This window comes from Eleutherodactylus coqui, chromosome 1 (genome assembly GCF_035609145.1).
Source record: "Eleutherodactylus coqui strain aEleCoq1 chromosome 1, aEleCoq1.hap1, whole genome shotgun sequence".
In the NCBI taxonomy this organism is placed as follows: Eukaryota; Metazoa; Chordata; class Amphibia; order Anura; family Eleutherodactylidae; genus Eleutherodactylus; species Eleutherodactylus coqui.
Window position 1 is genome coordinate 476835744 of NC_089837.1, and position 6582 is coordinate 476842325.

Consider the following 6582-nt stretch of genomic DNA (forward strand, 5'->3'; position numbering starts at 1 on the left):
CCTCTGGAAAAGCCGCCACGCTGCTTGATGGTGGATGAACAGTGCATTCAGTACTTAAGCTGCTTTTGAACTTAGCTTATGAGTGTTGACAAGTGTTGCAGCAATGTAAGCTGTTACTTTGGGACAAATGTACAATGTCCCATAAAAGAGCAGCTGAAGCACCAAATCGGACCATGAAAGATATTAATGGCAACAAATGTATCATGATAGGGATGGTGGTATTGATGGCTGGTGATTTTAGATAGAATCTACCTGTAATAAGTAGGGGCATACCAGCATGATGAAATAAATGCATTTTTAAAGGAGTCTATGTTATGGCAACATGTAAAAATATTTAGCCTGTCGGTGAATAATGTTATGGACACTGAACAAGTCACCTCATACCCTGTGGAGTTCCTTAACTCTTTGGAATTGTCAAGAGTTCCTTCCCATAAGTTGAGAGTAAAAGTTGGTGTTCTGGTCCTATTAATGCATAATCTTGATGTGCCAAAACTGTGCAACGCCACACGACTACAAAATACACACCTGGGGTGAAATAAATAAAAAATATTAAATCTTGTTATTTGTATAGAGTCGACTTATTCCGCAGTGCTTTTGAGTGACTCATGTTTTACTCCAAGTAGCCGGCTGCCTAAACCATGGAGGGATTGAACTTGCAACCTTCAGGTCATGAGTGAGAGCATAGAAAGTATATCTATGCTGTATTTAGTCAGGTAGCCAAAATTCTTTTTTTTCTTTCCTCTTTTTCTCCTCTTCCCCTCCCCTTTTCCTTACAAGTTGTTTGTCATTGAGAAGTTTATGCGATGCTGTTGAACAAAAGAAAAAGATTCTGGATATTTTTGCAGCATAGCCATTTACTCCAAGTCTCCAGATATCTATCCAGATTCTCATCTCGGAGACATCTAGTGTTTTTATAGCTGCTCATGTTATTTAGCTCATTGTACCACTTTTGAATGACGGAGGAATCTGTATCTTTCCAATGTCTGGGAATTAGTACTTTGGCGGCGTTTACGAGGAATGGAAGCAAGTTTATTTTTCCCATGTTTCCCGTGGTCTCCCAACTCTCCCTCCACTGCACATGTCAGGGGAGATAAGGATCAGGCAGATGGATTTCAGCTGAACAATACTTTTTGTCTCAGGAGATAAGCCACTGCCAGAGGTGTCTGGCAATTACTTTTTTCTCTCACTACATGCATGTGTATGGTGGGGTCAGGAGAGAAAGTTATAGGCAGCGTTACACGAGTTTAAACATACCTGATTTCTGACCTGTGTACAGTCTTTGCCTTTAAAACTTTCCTCCGTTTAGGATCCACTCCAAGTCTGGGGTGAGTGAAACGCATGCAAAACTTGGTGCCAAAACCTGCCCACTGTAAAGACAGTGCAAATAGTTGCACAGTGTGATGTAAAAAAAGTAAAGTCCACAATTTATCTATCCGGTCCGTTGAAGCATATCAGGTCAACTCGAACTACTTTATACAGAGCTTCAAGAACCCCTTTTCTCTGAACGTGGACTAGAAAGGTGAGACAGAAATAAAAATCTTTCATAAATACCTGTATGGTTAGTATTCAGTAATAGCAGCACGGTATAGTAAGGGCGTACTAAACACACAGGGGTTGGCGTTGTCAGAACTCAGGGTTCATATATTTGTAACATATGCATAAAATCTGTTGTGACGGGTTGGTTGTCAGACATACATAAATGCTCTGCAGAGCTCTAAGCGGTCTCATGTTTAACACAGTATTATACTATCTCTATGCAGCAGATACATTTTGATACACCTCACACAGCTGATATTTGCAACATGTGCTCATACCAAAGAATGATGTTTTAGGGCTAGTCCACACTGTTTTTTGCATTTGTCTAGCTGTGGGGGCAGCTAAAAGGAAAGGAAACGGAAAGGAAAAACTAAAGCAAACATAACTTTCTGCTTGCTTCCATTTTCCATTGATAGCAATGTTAAAATAAAATAAACGTTGCCAACCATTTTGGTTCGTTTCTTGAACTGGAAACAAAAGTACAGCAGCCTAAACTTTTGCTAATGTTTAACCCCTTAGAGACCAGCCTATTCTGTATCTTAAAGGGGTTCTGACATAAAAAAAAAAGAAATTGTACTCACCTTGCCTGGCCAGGACCGATTGCCAGGCATGTCCCCTCCGTCTGGCATCTTTTTCTGTGGCTTGTAGAAGCAGAGCAGGAGCGGTCAAAATCACCGCTTCCGGCTCTGCTCCGTCCGTCAGCCACTTCTGAGGTGAATGGACGGGCCGCCCACAGCAAGCACGTCACAAGCAGTGCTAGCTGTGGGCGGCCCGTCCGTCCTGGCTGAACTCCGAGATTCTGCGCGTGCGCAGTGGAGACGCGGCCCGTCCTGACTCCTGTCAGAGGGCGCTTCTCCACAGAGGAGACAAGTGGAGGAAGAAGAGGAAGAACAGCGCCTGCCGGGAGATGACCCCCCCCCCCCCCCCTCCCCCCCCCTCCCCCCCCGATGTCAACAACAACAGGAGACAAGGTAAGTATCATGTTTTTATGTTTTAGCAGCCATTAAACCGTGGGTTCCCTGGGTCCATTAGGCAGACCAGGGAACAATGGCTGGTAAAGCATAAAAACATTATTCATGTCAGAATCCCTTTAAGGATCAAGCGATTTTCATGAATACTTTGCAAGAGCCGTGAGTCGTTGACATAGCTGTACGTGAGCTTGTTTCATTTTGGAATAAGTTGTACACTTTAATGGCACCCCTCTAGGGCACATATAATGTTTTGTACAACTTGTTTTACATTTTTTTTGGGGGGGGGGGGGGGGGAGGGGGGAGATGAAAAAAAATATCCAGAAATGCCATTATGTTTTGGGGTTTTATTTTTACAGTATTCACCTTTTGGTAAAAATAACCTGATAACTTTCTTATCTGATCAGCACGATTACTGCAGGATTAAGTTTATATATATATAGATATTTTTTATCTTTTACTACTTTTGCACAATAAAAGCACGTTTTTGAAGAAAAACAATCGAATCTGCATCTTCTTACTCTAAGAGCCATAACATTTTTATTTTTCCAGTAATGGAGCTTTGGGATTCTTGCATTTTGCAGGAAGAACTGTAGATTTTAACCCTTTCCAATCCACTGTCTGACGTCTAAAGACATTCTCATTGACGGCTGCGCAGCTCCAATGTCGGAAGACGTCCGTCAGGGTATTCTTACTGTATATTACTGGCCACTCTGTTGTCAGGAGGGCCTCTTCAGCATGTCTCATACCAGAGTACTGGCTCTAGCCAGCAGATGGTGCCATTGTATGACGGCAGAATGAGAAAGCCCCCTAGGAAACCCTGAATCCAAAATTAGATTGCAAAGGGTTAATGGTAACATTTTGGGGGTAAATGTGACTTTTGGATTGATTTTTATTACATTTTATGGTAGGCAACAAAAAGGAAAAATAACAATTCCAGCATTATCTTTTTAAACTATTTTTTACAGCATTTAACATGCAAGATAAATCACAAATTGTTTTCATTTTCTGGGTCATTATTAATGCAATAATAACTATTATGTGTTGCTTTTCAAAAAAAAAAGTTATTTTACCCATTTAATGCAGGTTTTTGTGGGGAAAAATGCCTAGTTTTTTAAAGTGGATTTTTTTTCTTTAATTTTATTGAACTTTTTTGAAATTATTTTTTAGTTCCTGAAGGGGACTTGAAAAGGCAATTGTTCGTTCTCTAGAATAGTACATGGCATTACTTATGTAGTGCATTGTACTAAGCCTATGACAGCAGCTTATTAGACTCTGCAGGAGGGAGGGCCTAATAGGCTGAGTTACATGGCAGACATGGAGGCCTTTTTCAGGCTTCCAGCTGCAGTGGGAACCCATTGGTACCTTGCGAGTGCGAGGTGCTGATGGGTGACAGAAAGAGCCTCCTCCCCCTGTCATCTGCTTAGATGCTACTAATGCTACTGATTGGAACATGTAAGAGGTTAAAGTGCCAGGATCTGAAGTTGATCTATTCCTGGCGGTTAGAACAGGAGCCTGGCTGTCAGTAGTCAGCCAGGCCACCACCTTAGGGCTCAGTCCCACGTGCGTTTGTTAGTTGTGTTTGCGGTCCACATCTTTACAGAACTAATGCTTTTCAATGGCAGCGGTTACATGTGCGAATTTTACATGTGCATAAAATTCGCACCTACAAGGGATAGAACATATGGTTGGCAATGGACATGGTCACACGATGTTTTCTATGCGCGAATAAATGCACATAAAAACACCCATCTGACTGATCCCTTAATAAGATGTATGTGCAGATTTAAGGCTCAGTAATGAGGTCAGTAAAAAAGCGTATTGTAGTATCTAATGAGGTAAGAATGGAATGGCGCTGGATTAAAACTTCAATTTCAATGCATGTCTATGGGCGCAAACATAAGCGTTTTCTTTCCTTTTTGCTGCTCGCACAACATAACAGCTAGGCAGAAACAAAAAACGCCAGTGTGAACTAAGCCTAATAGGCACTCCCTGTACGTGATGCCTGGAATATCATTAGGAACTCCACACATTAAAATAGTGAACAATCTTTACAGAAAACTATATATAATAACAATAGTGTAGATAATACAGATTCTTGCTGTATAATCTATATATTATTTTCAAGATATTCTTCAAGGAATGGAAACGTTACACTTAGGCTGCATTCCCACGAACGTATATCGGCTGTCCTCATGTGCAGTGGGGGGGACGATGGAAGAGCCAGGAGCAGGAACTGAGCTCCCGCCCCCTCTCTGCCTCCTCTCCACCCCTGTGCACTATTTGCAATGAAAGGAGGTGGGGCGGGGGTGGGGCTAAGTTCTAAGAATTAGGCCCGCCCCGCCTCTCCCCATTGCAAATAGTGCAGAGGGCGGAGAGGAGGCAGAGAGGGGGCGGGAGCTCAGTTCCTGCTCCTGGCTCTTCCATCCATCCCCCCCCTGCACATGAGGACAACGTATATCGGCTTGGTGGGAAAACCGAGCCGATATACGTTCGTGGGAATGCACCCTTAGGCCTCAGTCAGACGGGCGTTTTGTTGCGCGATTTGCGCATGCGCATGCGTCCGGCAATTTTTTTTTTTAAACCATTGCTTTGCAATGGTATCGGACACATGAGCGCTTTTTATGCGCTCGTCCGATAAATTATAGAACAGAAATCGCAGATCGCACCTATCTGCGATCTGCGATTCCTGTTCTCTTCTCTATATGCGCTCAATGGGGCCGGCGGCAGCAGCGCCGACCCGATTGAGAACATATAGAAGACAAATCATTCTTCTCTGCCACAGCTGTAACAGCTGTGGCAGAGGAGAATGATGTTTGCCCATTGAATTCAATGGAGCCGGCAATACAGGCGGCTCCATTGAAAGCAATGGGCTGCCGGCGTGCGCGGGATGAATTGTCCGGAAGGGCTTAAATATATAAGCCCTTCCCTGCAATTTATCCAGAAAAGTGTTAAAATAAAAAATATATATGTACTCACCTGCTCCCGGCAGTCGGAGTTCCGAGCGGCCGGCCTGCAGTGGGTGTGAAGGGGGTGTGAGTCAGACCTGCCCCCTGATTGGCTCAGCGCTGTATTGCCGGCTCCATTGAATGCAATGCGCTGGACAGCTCCGGCCCGTTTCTAATGAAACGCGGCTAGGAGCAGATTTTCGGGCGATTTTCGGGCACCGGTCACGCGATTTGCGGATGCGCATCCGTCATGCGATCCGCAAATCGCGCGAAAAAACGCCCGTCTGACTAAGGCCTTAAACTGTAACACAATCCATCTGTCTCTAATCACACATAATGTATTTTCCACAATATAGCCGACTCAATATCTGTATTTTTTTGCCTGCTTCAAAAATCCCCTTATTATGAAATGAAACAACCAAACATTGGTAAAATAAAACTGCAATATAAAGACTGATTAATATCACCACTTCATGGCCAAATGTTACCACAATTTAGCTAATTATCAGCAGCACCATATAGTGACTGTAGAATAGTAACACCATTTCATCATCAATTATACCACCATATAACACCATATCATGACCAACTATTACCACCATTTATAATTTCACTATACTGTGACAATATTCAAAGACCAATAATGCCCCTATACAGTAACTAAATAAGTTTTATACAGGCGGAGATCATACTTGCGAACTTAGCAATTCAGAAGCAGTCAGAGCAGAACTACAATAACATTCAGTGACTCAAAGGCAACTTTTTCTCTAATCGTAGTCACTCACTTTTCTTCTCCATCCGGCTCAGACTGCCTTGATAGCTTCTCTTGACAACTGCATAACTTTTTTGCCAAGATTCTTTTGGCTCCTCACTTCTACAGACCATCCCTAGCTTCTACAGCAACATCTCCCATCCTTTAACACTGCCATCCTCCAGATACCATCAAGACCGTGCCTGCTGCTGTCCCAGCTGCCCCTGTTGCTGTACTGAACTGCTATACAATGCCCCTAAATGTTATTCTGCTCCCATAATAGTGCACGAGGACTAATATAGACACCTGAACCTCAAAATTGATTTAGATATATATATTATACACACTTTTTATACATTTATAGCTTCTTTTCTTTAGG

At 42.9% G+C, this 6582-nt stretch overlaps 1 protein-coding gene across 1 annotated transcript in view; it reads left to right on the forward strand.

Moving 5' to 3' along the window:
* The first annotated feature begins 1483 nt into the window (after positions 1 to 1483).
* The window catches only part of LOC136586578 (retinol dehydrogenase 7-like), a 61994-nt gene continuing 56895 nt past the window's right edge, over positions 1484 to 6582 (forward strand). Inside the window, exon 1 of the mRNA XM_066584718.1 lies at positions 1484 to 1519. The gene's annotated coding sequence lies outside the window, so the exon portion shown is untranslated. The remainder of the gene's footprint in view (positions 1520 to 6582) is intronic.